Source organism: Geotrypetes seraphini, chromosome 2 (assembly GCF_902459505.1).
Source record: "Geotrypetes seraphini chromosome 2, aGeoSer1.1, whole genome shotgun sequence".
Lineage (NCBI taxonomy): Eukaryota > Metazoa > Chordata > Amphibia > Gymnophiona > Dermophiidae > Geotrypetes > Geotrypetes seraphini.
In genome coordinates, this window is record NC_047085.1 from 190,091,459 (window position 1) to 190,117,324 (window position 25,866).

Here is a 25,866-nt window from a genome sequence, read left to right on the forward strand (position 1 = left end):
GAAGTGTCCTGGTTGAGAACTCAAGGTTAATCTTGTGAACCTTATTGTGGAAGTATTCAGCTATAGTCTGAGGAGAAAGTGAAGGGGTGAGGGTGGGTGGTTGGAGGTGAGGGCATCTGAAGTAGAGAACAGTGTCAAGGAGATGGCAAGGTTGGAGTTAAGAGAGTTAGTCAAATGAGTTAGTAGTGTTGTGTGACAAGTGAAAGCAGACTGGAAGGAGGTCAGTAGGAATTTGAAATGCAGGAAGTCAGCATAAGTATGGGATTCAGGCCAAAGATGTTCAGCAGATCAGGTACAGGAACGTAAGTAGTGGATTTTATTATATTCACTACCTGCTCCTCTGATACAGGTTCTGTTCTTTCTTGGTTCTTTTCTTATATACTCATTCCTTTGGTGCTCTGATCACCTCTATGCTGACGGCTCCCAGATCTACCTCTCAATACCAGAAATCTCTAAAGGAATCCAGGCCCAAGTCTCAGACTGTCCGACATTGCTGCCTGGGTGTCCTACCACCACTTAAAACTGAACATGGTAGCATGGAATGTTGCTACTATTTGGGTTTTTGCCAGGTACTAGTGAGCTGGATTGGCCACTGTGAGGACAGGCTACTGAACCATTGGTCTGATCCAGTAAGGCTATTCATATGTTCTTATGGCCAAGACTGTGCTACTTATCCTTCCAACTAAACCAGGAATCTCAAAGTCCTTCCTTAAGGGCCGCAATCCAGTCAGGTTTTCAGGATTTCCCCAATGAATTTGCATTGAAAGCAGTGCATGCACATAGATCTCATGCATATTCATTGGGGAAATCCTGAAAACCTGACTGGATTGCGGCCCACAAGGAGGGACTTTGAGACCCCTGAGCTAAACTGACCTGTCTTCTGCCCCCACTCTCTATCTCAGTGGATAATAATAATAATAATAATAATAACTTTATTTTTCTATACCGCCACAATCTTGCGACTTCTAGGCGGTTTACATTCAAGAGAGCTGGACATTCAGCGAGTTACAATATGCAGATAGTCAGAGGAAATACAGAGTGCATCAACTTTAAGAATGCAAAAATATAAAATGTACAGTATGCTAAGACATTTCCGAGAGGACCTGTTAGGAAAAGGTCACAAATTACAAAAAATACATCGAAAATTACAATATACAGTTTAAGAATTTTTCAGGGGGGACATATTAGAAGACATGTCCCGAATTGCAAAATACGGTTTGATTAGGATTTCAGAGGGGGTATATTGGGAACGGGAAAAGAAAGAAGTGTTCGGTAAAGATTCTATTTAGGTGATATATTTGTCGAATAAAGCAGTTTTTATGAGTTTTCTAAAAGCGTTGTAGGTCAGTCTAGCTTTATTAATGTAGTTGTCTAGCCAGTGTTGTTGTTTGTTTGCTTGGTATGCGAAAGTTCTATCCAGAAAGATTTTGTATTTACAATTGGTAATGCTTGGGTATGCAAAAAGATAGCGGTTTGTGGTTTGTCTTATAGGGCTGTAAAATATGAAGTGAGATAGCAAGTACGTAGGAGCAGTGGCGTACCTAGCATATGTGACACCCGGGGCCCATCATTTTTTGACACCCCCCCATCTATATGAAAAATATATTTTTTAGTAACAATCCACATATCGCACAAGAGTGTACCTAGGAAAAGGCAGCATCTTAAACACTGCAGTGAGCACTAGAACACCAACACATACATTATAAAACTAAACAAGCCAGATCCCGCACAGTCAATTGATCCTGCAGTCATTGCCAACTGAAAACTATGTCCTTTTCATACACACATAACAGAGATACACCCTCGCCCAATATGGAATAATCACAAACTAAAAATAGAAATATGTAGACAAAAGTCAAACTGAACTGCCAAGAAACCAGACTCTGCATACAATGCAATACCACAACACCACAAAAACAGTGACACATGTCCCCTAATACTGTGCAAAATATAGACAGTAGTTGTAAATTTGAAAAAACTGATACATAACAATCACCACTTTACAAATTAACAAATAAAAATAAAACAAATAATGAGAAATAAGAAAATATCATTTTATTGGACTAATCCATTTTTCAATTAGCTTTCAGAGGCCAAATCTTTCTTCAGAACAGTACAGTATACTGCTGTTATGCTATTCTGTCCTGAGGAAAGGGGTGTAGTCCAAAAAATTGCCTTATTTCCATTTCCTATTTATAAACTTTTATCAATACAGTTACAATACTACTTGATTCTAAGTAAAGCAACAAAAAAATCTTTCTACCTTTTGTCGTTTCTGCTTTAATCATCTTCTCTCTCTTCTTTCTATACAGCGCTTGTCCTCTCTTCCATGCAACATCTACCCTCTCTTTGCCCCTTCCACCCAGCTTCTGCCCTTTCTCTCTACCCCTTCCATCTACTGCCCACACTTCCTCTGCCCCTTCCATCTACCATCCACCCTCTCTCTCTTCCATATGGCATCTTCCCTCTTTCTATGTCCCTTCAATAAACTGTATATCCGGGGTCCCTTCTCTCCTTTGCACATGATTCATTTCAGCTTCACCCCCTCTCCATTTTTCTGTCTCCATCCCCTCCCCTATGCTTTGGCATCTCTCTCTTTCTCTTCTCCTTTCCTTCCTTCCTTCCCACTCCACACCATGGTGTGGTATCTCTATCTCCTTCCCTTCCCTCCCCCCATGCCATGGCATCTCTTCCTCCCCCTCCATGGTCTGGTATCTCCTTTCCTTTCCATTCCTCCCATGGACTTGGCATCTCTGGTTCCTCTCTCTTGTCTTCCGTCTCCCTTCTTCCCTCTCTCTCCCCAATTGGGTGCAGCAGCAGCAGCATTTTTCTCACCCCCTTCCCTGTGCAGCAGTAGCATTTCTCCCCCCCCTTCCCTGGGCAGTATTTCTTTCCCCCCCTTCCCTGTGCAGCAGGAACATCTCTTCCCTGCCCAGCATGTCTGGCCAGTTCCCCTGCTCAATCCAAGGCTGCGTTGGAAGCCTTCTCTCTGACATCGTGACATCAGAGGGAACACTTTTGACACAGCCGCAGATTGCGTGAGGAGCCGATACCCACGGCTTTGAGCAGGGGAGACGGCCAGAAGTGAAACAACCACCGGAGGGAGCACAAGCTGGGACGGACACCACTGTTTACAGAAGGGATGCCCACACTTTTTGGGCTTGCGAGTTACTTTTAAAATGGCCAAGTCAAAATGATCTACCAATAATAAAATAAAAAAAAACACAAAGCACACTGTACGCAGAGAAATTTTTAATTATCATTTATATTTGGGGGGGTTTTCAAAGAGGTCAAGGCAGATGACTCTATGCAATGTCACTTCAGAAACAACAATACAAAAATAGACAAATACTCCCCCCCCCTTTTTACTAAACCACGATAGTGGTTTTTAGTGCAGGGAGCTGTGCTGAATGCCCCACGCTGCTCTCGACACTCATAGGCTCCCTGCGCTAAAAACCACTATTGCGGTTTAGTAAAAGGGGGCCATAGTGCAAAATATAGATAGCAGATATAAATTCTCAAAACGGACACATTTTGATCACTAAATTGAAAATAAAATAATTTTTCCTTCCTTTTTGTCTGGTGATTTCATAAGTCTCTGGTCCTTCTTCTGGTCCTCCTTCTTTCTCCTCCTGGCCCCCCCTCTTTCTTTCTCTCTCCCCCGGCCCCCTCTTTATTTCTGCCTTTCTTTCTCTCTTCCCCTGGCCCCCCTCTTTATTTATGCCTTTCTTTCTCTCTCCCCCTGGTCCCCCTCTTTATTTTTGCCTTTCTTTCTCTCTCCCCCTGGTTCCCCTCTTTATTTTTGCCTTTCTTTCTCTCTCTCCTTGACCCCCCTTTTTATTTCTGCCTTTCTTTCTCTCTCCCCCTGGCCCCCCTCTTCATTTCTGCCTTTCTTTCTCTCTTCCCCTAGCCCCCACAAAGCCATCGTGCCGATTTCTCCACTTCCACGATTCTTTCCTTACCCCCACCCCCAAGCCGGCAGCCGATTTCTCCCTGCTCCTTCTCCGAGCTAGGCCCGACACGTACAAGCATCGGGCCCACAAGATTTCACTTCCTGCATCAGTTCTAATGGGGAGGAAGTTGCCGGTCAGCCAGACAGTGATTGGCTGGCCCAGAACTTATCCTCCGACGTTAGAATTGACGCCTTGTGGGCTCGATGCTTTTTCCCCACCCACCAGCCCGCCTCATCTTTTGTCTTCACCTACCAGTTGCCGGCCGGCCGGCTGGGTTAAGGAATGACGCTGCGGGGGAGCCGGTGCCGGGATGCGGTGGTGAATGGCAAAACAGGAAAGGTGGCCGGCTGTGCACCCCCTTGGGGCGTGCACCCGGGGTGGACCACCCCCCCTTAGTACGCTACTGCGTAGGAGTTAGTCCCCAAATTAATTTGAAACATATGCAGGAGAACTTGAAAATTATTTGTGCCTAGACTGACAGCCAGTGTAGTAATTTGTAGTAGGGGGTGACATGGTCGCTCTTTTTTAATCCAAATATCAAGTGGACCGCTGTGTTCTGAATAATTCTAAGTTTCCTCACTGTTTTTTTGAGTATACCCATATAAACGATATTGCAATAGTCCAGAGTAGAAAGCACTAGTGATTGCACTAATAATCTGAACGATAATGGGTCAAAATATTTTTTGATGGTCTTTAATTTCCATAATATCAGGAAACATTTTTTTACCACTATATTCGTGTGTTCGACCATTGTCAGGTGTGTGTCCAATGTGACTCCCAATATTTTTATTGTATTAGTAATCGGGTATTTGTGGTCTTTTATACGTAATGTTGTGTTGGTAATTTTATCTGTTGGGCTTGCAAGGAAGATTTTTGTTTTTTCTGTGTTAAGTTTCAGTTTGAAGTTGATTGTCCAATGTTCTATTTCGGTCATAATATGAGAAATGTATTTTGAGGTTTCGTTTGTAATGCTGTTCACTGGGATTAAAATGAAAATGTCATCTGCATATATGTAGTAGTTCGTTTAGTCTTTGCAATAAGTGCCCAAGGGATGATATGTAAATGTTGAACAGTGTGGATGAAAGTGGTGAGCCCTGTGGCACTCCCGAGGGGTTTCTCCAGGAGTTTGAGTATATCCCACCACTAACCACTCAGTATGATCTCTTTGTTAGGAAGCCCTGTATCCAGTTCCTTGCTTTTCCCATGATTCCTATTGCATCTAGGCAGTGTATCATTATTTCGTGATCAACTAGGTCGAAAGCACTGCTGAAGTCTAGTTGTAGAATAAAGGCACTTGTTCCTTTGCTGAATAGGCCGTATAGATGATTCAGGATCGAGGCTAGGACTGTTTCAGTGCTAAAGTCTTTCCTGAATCCTGATTGGTGTTCGTTTAGTATGTTGAATTTGTCTAGATATTTCACTAGCTCCGCGTTGACCAATCCTTCAAGTATTTTGGTAAATACGGGGATGCTTGCTATGGGTCTGTAGTTGGTTTTCAAAGCTAGAGAGATTTTTTGATCTTTTGGGATGGATGTGATTAATATATGTCCCATTTCCTCATGGAATGTTTCTTCCGTGAGAGTGGTTGTTATCCAATTGAATAGGTCCTTTTTAAAATCTAGTGTGGCTGTTTTCAGGGTCTTGGAGGGACATACGTCTAGTAGGCAATTCGATTTAGTATATTTATTGAAAAGGGTAAGAAATACTCATCCTCCCTTCTCATCAACTCAGAACCTCGAGGTCGTCTTTGACTCCTCTCTCTTTCTCTGTACAAATCCAGTAGACTGCCAAAACTTGATGTTTGTTTCTCTATAATATCACCAAAATCCAAAACTTCCTCTCTGAACACACTACCAAAACCCTTATCCACATCCTTATGACCTCTCGCCTAGGCTACTTAAACTTGCTTCTCACAAGTCTTCCATGTAACCATCTCTCTCCCATTCAATTCATTCAAAATTCTGCTGCACGACTTATATTCCATCAGAGCTGCTATGCTCACATCACCCTTCTTCTTATGTAGCAAGAAAAACCAAGTTTGTCTCATTGATGCTGACGCTGTACATCTCATCCTCCAAGCCCAAATTTGTGGCCATTGAGTAGCAGAAATCAGTTGCTTAATCTCAATACTCCAAATATCCCGAAGGCTCATTTTTAGTTTCTTATTTATATAACCAGATATTAATTTATACCACTGGGTGGCCTGACACCCTAGGAAATCTGTCTGGAAGCATAGGACCAGCAAGCTATACTGATTTTTTAGATTTCGCCAATCAAGGAACCCCTTCTGAATGGCTTGCTTCAATTGCAACCATTTATAAACTTGAGACTTTGCTATGCCAAATGATTGTTGCAGTCGTGAAAAATCAAGCATTTTTCCATCTGATAAAACATCATCTAGTGTACATATAGACTCGCCAATTTGAATCTTGGAGTTTAGCCATAAGGATTGACATGTAGCTTCTGGAACTTGGAGATGTGGTAGATGGCTGGTTAGCTGTTGTGCTCCTCTATAGTTGAATATAGATTTGTAGGTTCTTTATACAGAAAGCTTTATTTTGATCTTATGTATTTGAACTGCTTCCTGTATTTTCTAAAAATACTCAATAAAAAATTATTGAACTAAAAAGCTGTTGTGCTCCCTCCTCTAGGCATCAATTGCTGGATTTCAGAGTCATAATTTTTCTTCTACTCATCTGAAAAAATCCTGTACTTATGGCTTCAAGCAAGCAGAAGTTACAAGAAAATTCCACAAAGTCTGCAGGAAAAACAAAAAGGTTAAAAGAGGATCCACATACTTTTAGTGAGACCCATTTACCAATGGATGCTTTGGATATGATTAAGGTAATGGAGGAATTAAGGAACATCAGTTTAACTGAAGAAAGAAATGGAGCTTATGAATAATAAGTTTGATGTGATTAACAACAGAATGGATAAAGTAGAAGACAGAGTGGAGAAAATTGAAGAACTGCAGAAGGATTACAAAGAAGATCATAAGATCCTAAAAGAAATGAAAAAGAAGATGACAAATATTGAGAACCACTTAAGAAGGCAGAATATAAGAATCCTTGGCTTAAAGGAAGGGACGAAGGAAGAAACATAATATCTTTTCTTGAAGAATTAATACCCATCAAGGTAAAAATGCCAATTGAAATAGAAAGAGCTCACAGGATCCCAGGAAGGAGATCTCAAAATCAGGACAAACCCAGGCCAGTAATATTACGTTTACTACGCTTTCAACATGTACTAGGGATTTTAAAAGTGGCAAAGGAAACAAAAAACTTGGCCTATAAGGACTCAAAATTAATGTTTGTCGCAGACTTTGCCTATGAGACTGTGCAGCTGCGTAAGCAATTTCTGCAATTAAGGCAACCATTAAGGGATATTAGGGCCAAATATGGACTTTATTACCCTGCTTTGATGAGGGTCATGTTCAGAGACAAGTTTTATCAGTTTGAAGATCCAGAAAAACTGAAGGAATTTTTGTCATCTCAAGAATCACCAATGATTTAAATGAATAATATTGTAAGTTGAAACAGTGTTTCTATTTTTCTATTATTTTAATTATTACTATAGTTTTCTGAACTCAAGAAGATTAAAAGATGATTTATAAGCTTATGATTATACTAAAACAAAAAATAGGAACTTTGACTATTTCAGCCTTTGTAACCAAAGCGGTGCTCAGAACCGTGTAATGGTTCCTAATAGGAAGTGATGTAATTTTGGGAGCAGAGGAGAAGTTTTACTCTTGATTATAGGCCAGAAAATGGGGGTTCTCTGAGGAAACCACTGGTAAAACGCGTCAGGACCCGCTGGAGTGAAACAACTTCTTTTCTCCTTTATTTCTGTTAAGTTAAGTTAAGAAAAACTTTTTTTGTTAATTTATGAGCTTTATTTGGAAATTTTTTGGAGTTTGTTCTACACTACTAAGTACACTTGAGATTTTGTTGAAGTCTATTTCATCCCCTTTCTACCAAATGAAGATGGTGCAATGATAGACGACTGAAAACACTCACAGGGGAGCATTCCCCGACTCGTGATTTTCTCACCGTTACACGGTTCTGAGCACCGCTTTGGTTACAAAGGCTGAAATAGTCAAAGTTCCTATTTTTTGTTTTGGTGCTGAGTTCTGCACTTTGGGAACTTCAGTATTCTACTTTTACCCAGTAGTTTAGTTGGGTATTCATGATTTATTACATAAGAATTGACTTTCCAGCTGTATACAGTTTTTTTTTTTAATGCAAAAGAACTCTATGAGCAGTTTTTTTTAATTCAAATAAAGAGAAAAATCTAAAACTAAAAGAAAATTCCATCTCATATGCAAATTTATACCTGATTATGAGAGAGGAGGGAAGAACATTCAATACTGTCTTCATTCCAAAATGGAGCCTGAAGTCCAATGAGTCATCTCTGGAATCATCTGTAGCTGTTTGAGCATTTGATATGCTGTAAGAACTGCCTCCGGTGAGATCCTGTTTGTGAGAATGGGAGGCGGATCGGTGTGGGAGAACAGATGCAGGCCTGGATATGTTGTGCTTCGGTGCCTCGTTATAACTGAGTCCCGCCTCCATCTGATGGAAATGACGTCTAATTTGATAGTGGAAGGGATGATACCACAAACTAGGATGATATCACAAACTGGGATGATACCACAAAAATACAGTGCACTGAGAAGCAGCAAACTCTCCCGCTTATGGCCACAGTTTCCTGCAAAAACAAACTTAAAACCTATAAATCAAGCTTGTCATGCTATTACAGAACTGAAAGAGCTCAAACAGCAATCCTGTCTATGAAGAGAAAGCACTTCAATAATTATCACACTGAGATCTAGAATACCAATACACCATTGCCTCCTATGGAGATAACAGCATGAGTTGCACTGCTACCAAAACAAATTCCCAACAAATACAGAATAAGTAACTAAAAATTAAAAATACAATATGCAAACAATACCTTCTATGCAGTAGAACACTGGAAAAATAGAAAACAGTAATGCATTTCCTCTGTACTGTGTATAATTTGAGAAGAGATGCTCCAGCGATGTGCGATGCCATAGTGAAATGTGGAGGAAGGGTATGTTACGTTTATGGACGACGCGGCCACTGTATTGATTCAATGAGGATCAAGTCACTCGAAGTGCAGCAGTGGTCGCGACATTTTAATGAGGAAATTGCAGTTCATCTTTCCTGACCACTCCTTAGAATGTGAATCTGCTAAAGGCTTCAGTTCTGCTAGCAAGGCTTTAGCTCACATCCCTCTCTCTTCCCACAGCTTCCCCACGATTGGTTTGCATTTCGCAGAGAGGGATGGGAGCTTGAGGCCTGCGAATGAAGCATGTGAAGGTACTTATCACGAAGTGAAGAAAAGATGCCGTTGCCAACTGAGAACGGATCTGAATTGCATGGATGTTACAATTTGAGCATCAGGAAGTCCTGAAGCGACATGAGACGCTGAGGTTAAAGCAGTTTTTCTGAGGTGCTACAATAGGGAAAATAGATGAGGGGTAGCCCCAAGATACAATCTGCTGTTGAAACATTTAAATTTTCATTTGGAGGCTCAAGAGAACAAACATGCTGATGTGTGATGTTGTGCTTTGGGGTTTGCTTGAAGTTTTATCATACCAACTTTGTGCTGCCTAAAAGATTAATGCAAAGGGTAGTGGATGGGTGTAAGGTATTATATAGATTTTGGGAATGGGTAAATTATTTATATTTAAGTAATTTCAATGAAAAGGAGATGACAATATTAATTGAGAGCATTTGTTAATGTAATTTAATTATTTATTTTATCTTATTAATATTCCTGAATAATTATTTATTTATTTATCCTATATGAATAGGTTAATAATAAGATATGTATGGATATTTTATTTTTTGGGGGTGATAAATCTATTCTATAAAGGGGGAGGGAAAGGTATTTTACATATTGAAATAATCATTTTAACAATACTAAAAGTTATGTATTTCATAGATCAATTAAGTTAAACTATTTTTAAACAATGGATTCTAATGGAAGGGGATGTTGGATATGCACATATATTTCATAAATTAAATAAGCAGTGTGAGGTAATCTATTGGAGGGGGGATTCTTATAAAAGTATGAAAATTTGATTTGTGTTTTTAATATACTGCAATATATATATATATTTATTCATTTTTTATGAATAGAGTTCACTTAGATATTATGAAATGCTTTTATCATATAGGATTGAAGGATATTATTCTTATTAAAGGGGTTATTAGAGGGGTTCATTGTTTCAAAAGTAATCATATAATGATTTACTATTTAGAAAGAGTTTTATTTAATTTAGGTTGTTTAATTGTAATAATGTAGAGGGAAAAATTAAAGTAGGATACCTGGGGGTGGGCTATGGCTGTCAGTCTGAATATATATCTTCAAGTAATCAAAGGATAAGGAGGGTGGGGATATGGGAGGGAAAAGGGATTGGTTTTAGGGGTCTTAGAATTATATTGTTCAAAGGATCAAGGGAAGAAAATAGATTTGGAAGGGGGTGTTTTTTTTTTTTGGGGGGGGACTAGGTATTAGGTTTTAAATTGAGGGAGAAAGAGTATTTACAGGGAAATCATAATATTTTGAAATATTTGATTGGGTTTATATGACCTGGAGGAAAACTTCAGAATGGAGTTTAAAATATTCTAATTAAATGTTAACGGCCTCAATCATTCAATTAAAAAGGAAGAAAACACTTTTGTTTTGAAACAACAGAATGTAGATATTTGTTATATCCAAGAGACATATCTGCCGGCTTTAGAGTCCAAGAAACTAGAAGGGGGTTGGGTAAAACATTGTTATTTTTGCCCCTGCTGTGGGAAAGAAGGCTGGTGTAGCAATTTTGGTGAATAAAAAAATGCACTGCTATGTTTAATTTGATTGCTGCTGATCCTTTAGGGAGATGGTTACATGTAGAAATGAGCTTGGGAAATCATAGACTGGCGCTTTTCAATGTATATGCACCTATTTCAAACCAAATTGAATTTTTAAAATCTCTACAACAATTGATAGGGGAGACATGATTGAGACATTTAAGTATATCACCGGTCGTATCGAGGAGGAAGATGATATTTTCTTTCTTAAAGGACCCTCAGCCACAAGGGGGCATCCGCTAAAAATCAGGGGCGGGAAATTTCATGGCGACTTCAGGAAGTATTTCTTCACCGAAAGAGTGGTTGATCATTGGAATAGACTTCCTGTGCAGGTGGTCAAGGCCAGCAGTGTGCCAGATTTTAAGAATAAATGGGATGCGCATGTGGGATCTCTGTTATGGATCCTTTAATGGATAAAAAACCTAGTAGAATTATGAAGTCAATAGGAACTACATAATTTGGTACAAACTTATGATTTGAAAGATATATGGCGAATACTTCATTTTAATGATCGGGAATTTTCTTTATGTTCCCAGCTCTCAAATGTTCATCAATGCCACCTCTCCCCCTCTGGCTGACGTCAGACGTTCAAACGGGGAGCTTGTAGCTGCTTTATATTCAGGAGATTACAAACTGTGGCCATGTTTGAAGAAAGACTGCATACACTCGATTGGTAAGAGATAGCTCTATATCTTAGCTAATTTCTTAGCTTATATTTGAGCTAAACTATATCTGAAAAGGTTGGGCTTGAAATAGGTATGTTTTGAAACAAAACCCCTAAGTAACAACTTATAGATAAAGTGCTTGCACGATGTTAAGCAGAGTATAATGTGTTTACATTTGAGAGGTCACCAGTGTTTCCAAGGTTTGAATGAATTTAAAAAAAGCAAAAACTGAGAAGAGAGTTGGATTTTAAAAGTTTTGTATGTTTTGCAGTTCCCCTCGACCCTGAAGAAAAACATTGTTTGAAACATGCATGTCAAGAAAAAAAGGGAGAGATGGCATTGATGAACATTTGAGAGCTAACCTCAAAGCTAAGTAGCTAACTAATAAGATTAAATTAGAAGAAAAAGACATTAAGTAAGGAAATGAAGGAAACTAAAATGAAATACAATGAAGAAATAGTTATGGAATTATGAAATTAAGAATAAGTATGAAACTAAATTAATTTTAAACTTTTGAGTAAATAAACAATAAAGTGGACTGATGAAGACAAGAGATTGCTGGGCATTATTCATGGTCCAGTTGATATCCGAAGGTCCATACAAATGAAAAAATAAAGAATTAACATATATTATGAAGTATATGTTAGTACTAGACCAATAATCTCTTTACAGTGTATATGGGGCTGCAATATATAAACAGGCACCATATAGCTTTACAATATTAGAGATTTAAAAAGAGTACAGAGAATAGTTAGTGATTTAGAGAGAAACACATTAATGAGGCATCTTGCAGGGCACTGCTGCGAACTTCACAAAAAGGATGCCACATAAACATCTCACCACAACTCCCTTATATGTCATGGTGAGCCCCCCAAAACATCCCCCAAACCTACTAGACCCACCTGTCTACAACTCCAATAGCTTTTATGGGTGCAGGTGGCACCTATATGGCGGTACAATAGTGTTTTGGGGAGTGCACATGTTTCACCATGAATGCAGTGGTTAGAGTGGCTTTGGGCCAGGGTCCTCCTCTCTATGGTTCACTAGCCCACCCCTAAACTACTTAAGCCACCTCTGTGCTGCTCTACTAGGCTTTCCTATACCAGGTGCTGATGTTCTGGAGGCAGGCATGTACATTTTTATTCTGATTTTTATGGGGGGGAGGGGTGTCAGTGATCACTGAGGGAGTGTGTGGGGGTCTGTACTTTGTGTCTGCAGTGGTTATCTGGTCACTTTGGATACCTTCTGGGCACTTAGACCTGTTTTTACATTGCCTAAATCTCAACGTACAAGTTTCGTCTAGGCAGTCTCGTTTAACTTTCCATTATACATGCAGTATAACTAAGTCTAGGTTGGAAAGAAGACACGTCTCATTAGTTGACATGGTGAAACGCCCATTTTGCGAAAACATTACTCCTAAGTACTTAATACCCTTAGGTTTCCAAATGAAAGAATATGGGTCTAATAAAGATTTTACACAGTGTACATTTAAGGGCAATATACTCCTCCCTCTTTTTTTGCAGTTTCGGCACCCGTGATTTCGACTATTCACAGTTTTTAGCGTGCTGGCTCCTCCCCCAAAATTATATCATTCATGGCCAATTTATACAACTGCCACCAACACCTTTTTTTTCTGTGCATATAAGGGCAAACTCGGACACTGCTGCATGGTTTCCAGAGGCTTACGACTCCCAAATCAAGTAAAGGGGTGCAAAGAGGGCAGGGAATAACCTTCCATACCTGCCATTGCAAAGGGGTGGGCTAAAGCCTCATTTCCACCTGGTCAAGTGCAACTGCAGCTCATCTCTGCCGGGACCCTTACACACCAAGTGGCGGCCGCTGCCCCTTTCAAGCTTCTGTTGCCATGGCCCCGACTGCAGTGCACCCAGCTATTGACTGAGGCCGTCACGTGAGTGCCGCTGGAATTTGGGTCCATGGCTCTAAGGAGAGGAAATAGGCTGGGCGCAAGGGGGACCTGGAGGTAAGAGCGGCTGCTTGGTGAGGTGGGAGGGGTTGGAGCGACGCAACGGGAGTTGTTGGTGGGTTTCTCTCTCTCCCCTGCTCTGTAGATGGGGCCAGGGTTAAGGAGAGACCCGGGCAGGTTGGGGGGAGGAGGCAATTAACTTTCTTATATGTTATTTGTGGTTTTATCATATTCTCAAAGGATTTTAACAGAAAACCGCAAATAACATATGAGAAAGTTATTTGCGGTTTTTCCGTATTCGCAGATCAGTTCATCCCCAATCACCGCGAATACGGAGGGAGAAGTGTACCTCAAATTTACTCCAGTTGATCTTGTATCCCAAGAAGGATCCAAAGGTGTCAATTAACTGTAGTAAGGCTGGCACCAATGTTTCTGGTTTTGTGAGATATAATAAAAGATCATTAGCATAAGCTGAGATCTTGTACATGTCATTTCTGTAAGATATTTCCCTAATGCTATTGACTGTTCAATAGCCAGAAGAAGAGGTTCCAGAATTTAATGTAATTTTAATTATAGAATTTCAAACATTTGTACAACAGAAATTAAAGTAATCATCTCAAGATACATACAGCAATACGCAGAATAAAAATAGAGAAGTTTGACCATGGGCAGGGGGGAGGGTGATTTAGGGGGGGGGGAAGAGAGAGAGAGATTGGAAATAGCAGTGGAAGGGAAGATACAGAGATGGAAGATGGATAGTGAGCACAGAGAAAGAAAAAAATGTCAAATGGGCAGGAGACCCCAGCGAGTGAATTAACAGAAGACAAACAGGAACTAGAACCTGGGATCAACATGATTTGAATAATAAAATGACCAACAAAAGGTAGAAAAATAATTTTATTTTCTATTTTGTGATTACAATATGTCAGATTTGAAATGTGTATCCTACTAGATCTGGTGTAAGACAACGACCGTAAGCTAGGACCTAAAAGAGAAAGGAAAATACTTTTTTGTTTATTTTGTTTGCACCACAGCGCTGGTGTAGAGTTGGAGAAGTTGTAATACTATGAATGTTAAACTGTAACCCATTCTGAGCTCTCTGGGGAGAACGGGATATAAAAATAAATAAAATAATTACAATTTTTTTTATATTGATGTGTGTGTTAAAAAATGATCAGCCCCAGGTGTCACATGCCCTAGGTCCGCCACTGGCCTATAGTCACATACCATTCAGAGGTATCAGAATCTTTTTTCACTTGAAACTAATGATTAGAAAGAAAGGATTAGAAGCACGCAAATCCTTTCCCCATGTCTAAGGCCCCCTTCTATCAAGCTGCGTTAAGGGGGCCACCACGGGAACGGACTGCTAGGCACGATGGACCACTGGTCTGACCCAGTAGCGGCAAATTCTTATGTTCTTATGTTTTTATCACCGGCTGCTGCGGTAAAAACTCCAATGCTCATCGGAATTTTATGAGCATCGGAGCTTTTACCACAGTGGCCGTCAATAAAAATCCCTAATGCTGCTTGATAAAAGAAGGCCTAAATCAGAGATGGAATTGATCACTACTACATGAGTAACAGTGTAAAATAATGCTAAAATATCCAGCGTGACCATGAAATAATGGATCAAAAACAATTTTGTGGTATCAACTTTGTGCCACTATTTTGTGGTATCAATTTTGTGCCACTTTTAATATTTTGTGCTTTATTTCCGTCAAAATCCAAATTGGTAAAACATACGTATGTTTTTCCATTTAACACAAGCTTTATTTTTTGGGCAGTCTGGATTTTTCCTGATGTGACGAAGACAACTCAAGAACGTAGGAAGTTGTTCTTGAATATGAGACAAGAAGTTCAAAATTTGGGAGCTACTTTTCTTTTGAGTTATCCCTGGAAATATCTTGGATAAAATACGTCTTTTTTTGCTCCGGAACAACTTTGTAGTTTTTTTTTTTAATAGTAAGAACTTAATCCACAATGTTTAGAGTACTTTAAAGTTGAATGGTAATTGAAACACATTAAGGCATATGTTCTTTTTATATTATTTCCTTGTTTATAATGAGATCTCCTTATCTCTTTTTCTTTTTGTCTCTCTTCAAGTGATTTTTGTAGTCTAAGGAAGAGTCTAAATTGTTTGATTTTATGTTATGTTTACCGTGAGCAGTTTGTAATCGGTTTTCCTTTTTATTTTTCTTGGTTACTTTGTATTTCTGAAACGAGTGAATATGTTTTGAAAATGCATAAATAAATTTAAAAAATCCAAATTGGTGTTTATCTAATAAGAAACGAAAAGAAACTCTGTGGAATGACGATATTCCTTAGATGGACTTTATTTGAAAAATGTCAAAGTTCCAAAGGTCTAATAAATCATCCACATAAAATAAAATCATCCACATAAATGTAAAATAGTCCACATGAAAAACCTTGAAGGACCTAGTCCACTAGGGACGCAGGACCCAACACGGTCCGTGTTTCGATAAAGAGTCTTCTTCAGTGGTCCCTGAGGGTCCTATAATGGTGAATACGTGGAAATGCTAATATGTGGTGAGCCGCAAATAACACACTGCTTGCATCTAAAGTGAATAGTCACTTTGATGAATCTTGAAGCTGTAATAAAGCAAATTTCTCTATAATTTTAAATAGAACAGGTGAGGAAGAAACTGGACAATAACTACTGTAGTTACTTATAATGAATCAAGATATGTCCCCTTCAATAACAGATGCTTTTCTCAATACATCTGGAAAACTTCCTTCAGACAATGACAAATTTACTAGTTTGCTTACTACTGGTACTATCTCATTCTTCAGTGCTTTATAGTCTGATATTGACATCACTTGTTCAGGAATAAGATACATCATCCCAATCTATATTTTTTAATGAAGAACTGCCTGTGCAGTCTGCGAATGAAACTGAAGGAAAAGTCTGCTTATGCAAGAACTTGAGAAGCAATCACATTTGCCAGTTTTATTCAAGGACAACTTCTAAATAATGGAAATAGGTCTTTAGTTCTTACCACAGATGATGATTTTTTTAAAATTCAAATCATTCTCTTTTTGTTGTGAATGATGTTTAATATTGTTTAAATCTTAGTTTAGTTTCAGCAGAAGGAGATTTTCTCCATGTATATTCTAATTGCCTTAATTTCTGTTTTCCAGCTTTTAACATCTCCAATTTATTGATTTCAGCACCAAACTACAGAACCTTCAAGAGGGAAATAAAAACCAAGCCAAATTCCTGATACAACCAATATCCTCTCTCCATCACCATATTCCAAATGTTCCAACCAATAGCTTCCCTGTAATCTTCTGGAAATGACCAGCATCTCTTCCTTTTGTAATCCGCCTAGAACCGCAAGGTATTGGCGGAATAAAAGAAACTAATATAATGTAATATCAACAAGTCATTATACAGTCTATATTGAATTCACATGTTTAAAGGTAAGTAATAGTACAGAGAAAACCCAACCTAAACTTAGGAAGGAAAAAGCCTGCAAACCAAAAATAATATTCACTAAGGGGATTACCCCATTACCCTAGGTCAGGGGTCTCAAAGTCCCTGCTTGAGGGCTGCAATCAAGTCGGGTTTTCAGAATTTCCCCAATGAATATGCATTGAAAGCAGTGCATGCACATAGATCTCAAGCATATTCATTGGGGAAATCCTGAAAACCCAACTGGATTGCGGCCCTCAAGGAGGGACTTTGAGACCCCTGCCCTAGGTACATTAGATATATTGTGAGCCCACTGGGACAGACTGAGATAAATACTTGAGCACCTGTATAAATTCATGTAAACTGTTCTGAGCTCCCTGGGGAGAATGGTATAGAAAAATGAATTAAATGAATATATTGGGAAGTGGAATGTATATTGATATAATAAGTAGAAGTGTAAGTGTATATAAATAAATATAAATATGTAGATGGAGTCAGTCACAAGTCTCCATCAGTCTGAGAAAATAAATTCCCAATGGCATTGTAAGTGGCTAATTAAAGTCAACACACGCCACTGGCCCACTATTGTATTAAACTGTGCTTTAAATCAATATATATAATTGTGTAGCCACTTCCCAAACATTTTAGACTAAATATATCCAAGTTTAATTGACTGGCCTGGGAGGACATTGTAGTGAATGACCCAGAAGGGGAGCAATTGGCCAGGCTGAAAGTATGGCTCATGCCTGGATTCCGGCAACCTGCCAAGGGGCCTACAGGGACTGTAGAGGGGTCTTTGGGGATAAGGAAAAGTTGGAGAATATACCAGAGGAATGGTACAAGGATTTGATTAATACTCCTGTGCCTCCCAGCTACAGGAGAGACCCTGGGTACAACCAGGCCAGGGGGAATGAACTTGACTATTGGCACCCAGCTGGGCTGACAAACACATCAAAAAACTGATATACCAACTGTGAGGTTTAAATTTCCCTTGCCTGTGCTGGTTCTGTGATGACTGTGATTGATGCTTATAAAAAGCAACAGGAACAGGGCTTTTACCCACTGAGCCACAGTAGCTTCCATTAATGTCTTTCGTCCTTACAACTGATATGATAGCTTAAGGATCTGCTAAGTTATGATCTTGTCAGGTATTTTCACCTTCACATGGCTAGGATTACTAAGCTCTCATGGTAGGAGCCCCAACAACTAAAAGAAAGCAGCTGTGGCTCACCGGGTAAAAGCCTTGTGCTCATCTTCGAGAGGTTGTGGGTTCAAATCCCAGTACATATTTTAATCGTGGCATTCTACCTTGCAGGTGCACCTTGATGATCTTACAATGAGGTCAGCATTGTGCAGCTGCACACCTCCATTTGCAATGAAGTAGAAGCCATGCTAAGGTCTGTATCTGGTTGTTTTTTTTTTTTTTTTTTTTTTACAGTTTAAGCTTTTGCAAATGAAGTTATGTGTGCAATCTATATATATATATTTTTTTCATGTGCTTTCCTTGCTTTCAGTAATGAGCTGATTGGAGCACTGTTTAGTCAGAAAAAAGGGTAGCTATTTAGCAAGAAACTTAAAGCTGTGTTTTTTTCATATGCTCTGCTTCAGTTAATAGATGTTTTCCTCTAATTAGCAAATAACATTTCTGTTTGTCCACAAAAATAGAAAGTTTTGCATGCAATATATCTGTTTTGATGTGCCCTGTTTATTTGGTGCCTTATTAAATGTATTTTCAGCTTAATAAAGCAAAAATAAAAACCCAGAGAGCTATTTAGCAGATCACATTAAGGACATCCAAACTGTGCCTAAGTTCCATCCATTAGTGCTGCCCGATTCAGGAAAAATTTTTTTGATTCAATTTAGCCTATTGAATCAATTTTTCAATTCAATTTGATTTGATTTTCCTGTCCAATTGGGTATTTTTTTCAAACATCCTGGTAGGTTTATTTTATTGCCTCTTCACCCCTTTTATAGCCTCTTCACCCCCTTTGCCCTCTCCTACCCACACTGGCGCTGTGGTGTAAACAAAATAAACAAACAAAAAATACTTTTCCTCTCTCTGTTAAATCCTAGCTCATGTTCACGGTCTAACACCAGCTCTGGCAGAATACACATTTCAAATCTGACATATTGAAATCACAAAAAGATAATACAATTATTTTTTCTACCTTTTGTTGACTATACTTTAGCATTCCAAGCAGTTTCCCATGATAGAGAATTTCGATTGGTATTGCTTGCAGCCTGTTCTTATAAACATTTCAGAACCCAATTGAAAACTCATCTCTTCTCAAAATACTTGGTCAAATAATTTTTTATTTTCAACTTGTCTTTTTATAATCTTTTGTAAACTGCGTAGAACTTATGGTTACGCGGTCAAGAAGTACGATGTTATGTTATGGTCATTATTCAAATCATGTTAGTCCCAAGCTCTGGTTGTCTTCTGATAACTCACTTGCCAGGGTCTTGTTCTTTCTTCTTTCTCCATGCTAACCATCCATTTTCCATCTCTGTCCTCCCCTTCCCTCCTCCGGAAGTCTGGCATATTTCCTTTTTTCATCTCCATCCCCACAGCTGCAGCAACGGACTCCACCATCCCCAGATCCACCTTATCTTCTTTTCTCAACTATCCTTTCATCAGCATCTCTCCCTCCTTCCCCACCACCCCAGGGTCTACGAGTTCTCCCTTTATCTTTCCAACTACCCTTCTACCCAGTATCTCTATCCCCCATCCATACCATCCCTTGTGTCCAACTTCTCTCCTTTTCTGTTCCTTCCCTCCCTAAATCCTATTATTCACCTTCCCTCTCCTCTGTTTTTAGAACCATTATTTCTTCCCCCTCCCTCCCTCCCTCCCCTCAGTCCGGTATATGCATGTCTCTTTGAACCCCCCTCTTCCCTCCCTCTGTGTACTTCTACACTATTATTAAATAGTAAAGATATAACAAAATTCAATAATAAAATTATTAATTAAAAGAAAAAGAAATAGAAATATTAAAATTAATGCCATGAAAATGCAAAACATCTACTTCTAGTACTTTCTAAAAACACTTGTTTCTAGCTTAGAAACTCCAAAAATCAGAAGCCCTTCTTATATAAGCGGCTGGTAGCATGCTTTCATGCCTCGTCAGCTCTTACTAGAGAACATGCCTCTTCCCAAAGTTCCCACGCTGCTACTACTTACTGTAAAATGCAGTCTACTTATGGTCTCAAACAGTACCTCCAGCTGCAGCAAAAGGATGTCTTTTGGCATAAAGGTGGGAAACGCATGACTCAGGGTAGCGGTGTAGCTTTTTTCTGTAGAAGTAAGATTCTTCATTTCATAGCTGGGGTAGTCAGATAGCAGGAAGCACAAGGGCTACCCCAGGGGAGGGTTGCTGCCTGGAGGAACAAAGCAACAGCCTCGGGCCTCACACTGTTCTTTGGTGAGGCTCTTCTCAGGTGCACAATGAGCCTATTATCTGGACAGACATTGCACTGTGGAGATGCTGCAGTGCAGATGTCCCAGTTTCAGTCTCTGGCACATTTACATGCCTGCGTTTTTGCTTCTCTTCCCTTGCAAGAGCACAAGCAAATCTATACATCTGTTGCAGAGGTACCGCTTGGAGGACCCTGCCACCCACCACAGCTTCCTGGGCTGGAGAATCCCAGCAAAGGAGCAGCAGAGCTGCACCAAGGGACCATCCCACCACCACATAAACAGCTACCCACCTGCCCTGAGGAGAAGCCACTCGCAGCAGCTCTCTTCCTAAGGGCCAAGGCTTTTTGTTTTTGCAGCAGAGGGGTGGAAATCTGGCCGATCTGAAGGGAGGGAGCAAAGAGTACAGTGTTGTGCAAACGAGTCCCGGCAGGTCCTGCGATCTGGGTTCAAGAGGACAGTGCTTCCTGCTGATCTGCCAATTGTATTTGCAGAGAAACTTCCCCGGGCGCATACGACTAGCACTGCACTACGTGATCCCCAGGGCAGTAGTAAGAGTGGGAGGCCAGGGGGGAAGCAGGAGGACATTGCAGCATTTCCTGACTGACCCTCCCCCCTCGTCCCCTAAAGCAGGTGCGGCAGTGGTCCACCAGGAAGAGGCAACGCTGCTGCTCCTACTTTAGGGGGCAAGGGGGGGAGGGTCAGTCACCGAATTGGGAGGCTGATTTTTTTAATCGATTCAAATTGATTCGCCTGAAGTGAATCAGTGAATCGATTTGAATCGGAAATCATGCAGCACTACCGTCCATAGAACTCAAGTCTATCTGAAGCCCAAACTATGCTGAAAAGTAGACCTTTACAATGCCTAGAGCAGTGATGGCTAACCTTTTTGAGCCCGAGTGCCCAAACTGCCGCACAAAACCAAAGAATTTCCTCAAAGTGCCAGCACGTCAATTAAACCTTAATAACAAGATTTTAGTATCTAAAAACTCTTTATAAAGTTGCCTGAACTATGTAACATCATTTTTAAAGGTTGGAATCTTTGTATTGTCAGAGAATCAATTTGATTCACAATCCTTTGGTTTTCATTTCAATTTATTGGCAATTTATAATGTTTTAATGATTTCTTTCAATTTAATGAATTTAGGAAGAATTTGATTCAGTTACACAATATATTTTAAATGTATTATTCACATAACATGTCAAATGTATCCTGAGTAAAAAAAAAGATAAACTTCTTAAAACTGTTAACTGTGTCAAGACTTTAAGAATATGATGTAAAGAAAACAAAAGAGCTTTCAATTAAACCAACCGTTTTTATTGGAAATTCCAGATTGGAATACAACAGGGCCATGTAAAGTCCCTTTTTTAAATAACATCTTTAAATAATATTTAAATAACTTAGAAAGTGTCTTAACTGCAAACTGAAAACACTGCTTCATGTAAACATATGCATTGGGCATGCTCTGAAAAAAATTAATGTGATTTTTGTTGTTGCATGCATGCTGATAACTTGTCAATCCTTGGCTTATAGTGCGTTAATTTCAGAGCAACACATGCAGCACTCATGTCATCCGTTAATCTGTTTCTAGCATCAGATTTTATATGATTCAAAGCCGAAAACAGCTGCTCACAAGCATAGGATGACCCAAACAAAGTAAGAAGAGCAATCCCAAGTGCTTTCATGGACTTAAAATTGTCTGGCAGAGAATTCCACGCTTTTAGGATTTCATTTTCAGAACTGCTAGCAGTGATTTCATTTGTCAATACGTTCAAGAGCCGCACGCAGGTCATTGAATTTACTTTTCCAGATAGAGCTTTCTTGAAATTCCAGTAGCTCCATTTCCAAATTTTGAATATCCAACCACTGTAAGCAGGAAAGATCAAGATCTTCAAATGTGGACTTTTCTGGGGAAGTTATAAATGAAAGGGTTGTCTCCATCTTACGGAACTGAGAAAATCTTTTACTAAAATTCTCCTTTGCTTCGGCTACAATGGTGGAATATGCTTTGTGGATTTCCTGGTGTTTTTTATGACTGTCCACAAATGTTGTAGAATTATCCAAATGTATTTTTAGGTTGGGAAAATATTTTAGCTGTCCACTCTCAAGGTCTTTTTCAAAAACATGCAATTTTCTCTCAAAAGCTTTGATGTCACTAAACATGCTTTCTGCTGTTTTTCCCATGCCTTGTAATTTTTTGTTTAGTACATTAAAGTGGTTAGTAAAATCTGTAAAGAACATGAGGTTGGTAAGCCAGGCCATGTTGGTGAGTTGAGGATAGTCTTCCCCCTTTTCGTTCATAAATAGCCTAACTTCTTCCAAGCAGGCCACAAATCTCTCTAACACTCGTCCTCTGCTCAGCCACCGGACATTATTGTACATCAGTAAAGTATTATATTGTGCCTGAACCTCATCAAGAAGGGCTTGAAATTCTTGAAAATTAAGAGCACGCGCCATGATGAAGTTCACCATTTTTGTTACATCTTTGAGGACATCGTCAAGTTTTTTGCTGCTTTCTTTGGCGCAGAGAGCCTCTTGATGTATTATGCAGTGAAATTGAATCAGTGGATGTTTTGCTTCCTTAGCAAAGAAATGAATGAATCCTGATGTTGTCCCCACCATGCTAGGTGCTCCATCGCTAGTAACTGAAACTACTTTTTCTGGACTTATGTCTAGTGATGAAAAAGCCTCCATCACAGCATTGTGGATATCTATCCCTTGTGTTCTTCCAGGCAAAGACAGCAGTTTTACCAGCTCTTCTCTCATGATGTCACCAGTAGCATAACGCAAAATGAGCGCTAGTCTTGCATGGTTAGTAATATCTGTACTTTCATCCAAGCACATGGAGTAGAAGGGTGCTTTTTGTAAGTCGCAAGTAAGCTGTTGACTAACATCAGCAGCCATTCGCAGAACCCTATCTTTTGCAGTATTTCTGCTTAGCGGCATCTCAGAGATGCGCTGCACAATTTTATCCTTGTTTTGGAAATCATGGAAGAGTGAATTACTCCCAGCCAAAATTGCCTTTTTGATAAAATCTCCATCAGAGAGGAGCTTACCATGTTTTGCCATGCACAGTGAAATTTGAAAGCTGGCAACTGTAAGATGATTAGTTTTTGAAAGATAGTTGCTAAAACTAAGAGACTGGGAGTGATATTTCTTTAATTTTCCTACAAGGAACTCTTTTCTTTGAGCTAAACCAAGTTCAGCAACACTGTTATGGTTGGTCTCAAAGTGACGTTTGACACTTGATGTGCAAGACACAACACTTTCATTACACATAATACACAATGCTTTCCCACTGCGTTCAATCACCAGTTCACCAATATTTTTCTCTTTCGATCTCTCACTACCACTTTCTGCTTTCTCCTACCCTCCCATTGTACTTCCCTTTTATGTACTTTTCTTCAAAAATTGTATTTCTGCCCCCCTTTCCTATTGTCTCTCAAGTTTAATTACCCCTGTTGGTCTAATTAAAAATATTATGTATCAGTGATTTCTTTAAAATCTCATTTTTATTTCTGTAAAACGCTTTGTAATTTGAAAAGCGTTTCATCAAATAATTTGAATAAACTTGATAAACTTGATAAACTTGATAAACTCCATATGTACTCTGTCCAGGCCTCTTGGAATGGTCTTCCACTATCTGTTTTTGCTTTTTTTGCTGTACTCATTTTCTTTGTTCAAGACTTCAAGTCTACAAAAAGATAAAATTTGTATAATAAAACAAATCTAATGAAGTGCTGTATACATATCCGTCCCCATAAAAAATATGTGATTGGGGAATTTTACTAATTGTAGACATCCGTTTTGGTCAAAAAATATACTGTCCGGGTGAAAACCGGACTTGTGCAACCTGAGTGTATGGGAAAAGGACTTTTATTTTTCATTATTGGAGCATTTGTTATTTTATTATGATGTTTACAAAAGCACTGTGAAGGGCCACATATACACTTTACTGTTTTTTGCTATATTGAGTTTTCCATAAGGTACAGCGCAGAGGATTAGTATGTTGGTTGTTCACAGAGAGCCCAGCCCTCCTCTCAGCTTACTGAACTTCTCTATGCAATCATCATAAGCAGCTTTTTTATTTCCTCAAATTTAGCATGTCCCCCATGGAAGATACAGAGGTTTTTACAGAGGAGCACATTATTAGACACATTAACTTCCCCCCATATTCTCACCTCTCTAGCATGGGAGCACTAGGAACTGTTCCTGATTACAGATGTCACATGTGGAGTCACACTACAGCCTCACTGAATTCCTGTGACAGACTCAGTGTGAAGCTTCTCTTCCTCCCCCCACTTCCCCCTCACACACTGCCTGGCTCATAGGATACTAAGGGGAAGACAGGCAGGCTAAACATCCACTCACAGGACTGCAGCCAGCACAGGATGGGCCACGGCCCACCGGGACAATGCCCGGTCCTCCCAATGGCCAGTCCGGCCCTGTTGCCAGGTGAGCTGCAAAGCAGACACCGGCACACTCACCTTCCGCCGCGCCGCATATCTTAATTGCGGACTAGAGAGTTGCGCGGGGACAGAAATCCCACCTGTCCCCACCTGTCCCCGCCAAAGTCTCACCCGTCCCCACCCGTCCCTGTGAGGAATCCCACCTGTCCCCGTGAGGAATCCCTCCGTTCCCACCCGTCCCCGCGAGGAATGTCCTCCGTCCCCGCCCGTCCCCGTGAGGAATCCCCTCCATCCCCGCCCATCCCTATAAACTTCAGAAATAGTTATTTCATTTAATTATGCTACTGAATTAAAGGCTCTGGTAGAAACCCATTTACAAATAAGCAAAAAGACTTTATTAATTTGGAAATATTAATTGGGAAGAATACACACTTTGTAAACGGGTTTCTACCAGAGCCTCTTTTGTTTATAAATTTTTATCAACACAACTAATATACTACTTTATCCTGAAGCAAAAAAAAAAAAGAAAAAAAGAAATAGAATTCTTTTCCTACTTTTGTTGCCTGGCTTCTGCTTTCCTCATGTTCTCATTCAGTTCCTTCCATCCACTGTCTCTCTTCCTTCTGCGTCTTCCATTTGCTCTGTTACTGTGCCTCTCCCTTTCTCCCCCCTTCCAAATTGGTCTGGCACCCATCTTCTTCCCTCCGCTCTCCCCATAGTCTGGCATCTCTGTCTTCTTCCCTGCCAGCGTCTTCTCCCCACTCTCTCTTCCCCATTTCCTTACAGCATCCTTCTCCCCCCCATCTTCCCCATGTCCTGTCAGCGTCCTTCTTCCCCCTCTGTCTTCTCCATGGCCTTTCAGCATCCTTCTCCACCCCCCCGTCTTCCCCATGGCCTTTCAACGTCCTTCTCCACCCCACCCCCCATCTTCCCCATGTCCTTTCTGCGTCCTTCTCCACCCCTTTGTCTTCCTCATGTGCTTTCAGCGTCCTTCTCCCCCCCGTCTTCCCCATGTCCTGTCAGCGTCCTTCTCCCCCTTCTGTCTTCCACAAATGCTTTCAGTGTCCTTCCCCCCCCACCCCGTCTTCCCCATGGCCTTTCAGCGTCCTTCTTCACCCCTTTGTCTTCCCCATGTGCTTTCAGCGTCCTTCTCCCCCCTGTCTTCCCCATGTCCTGTCAGCG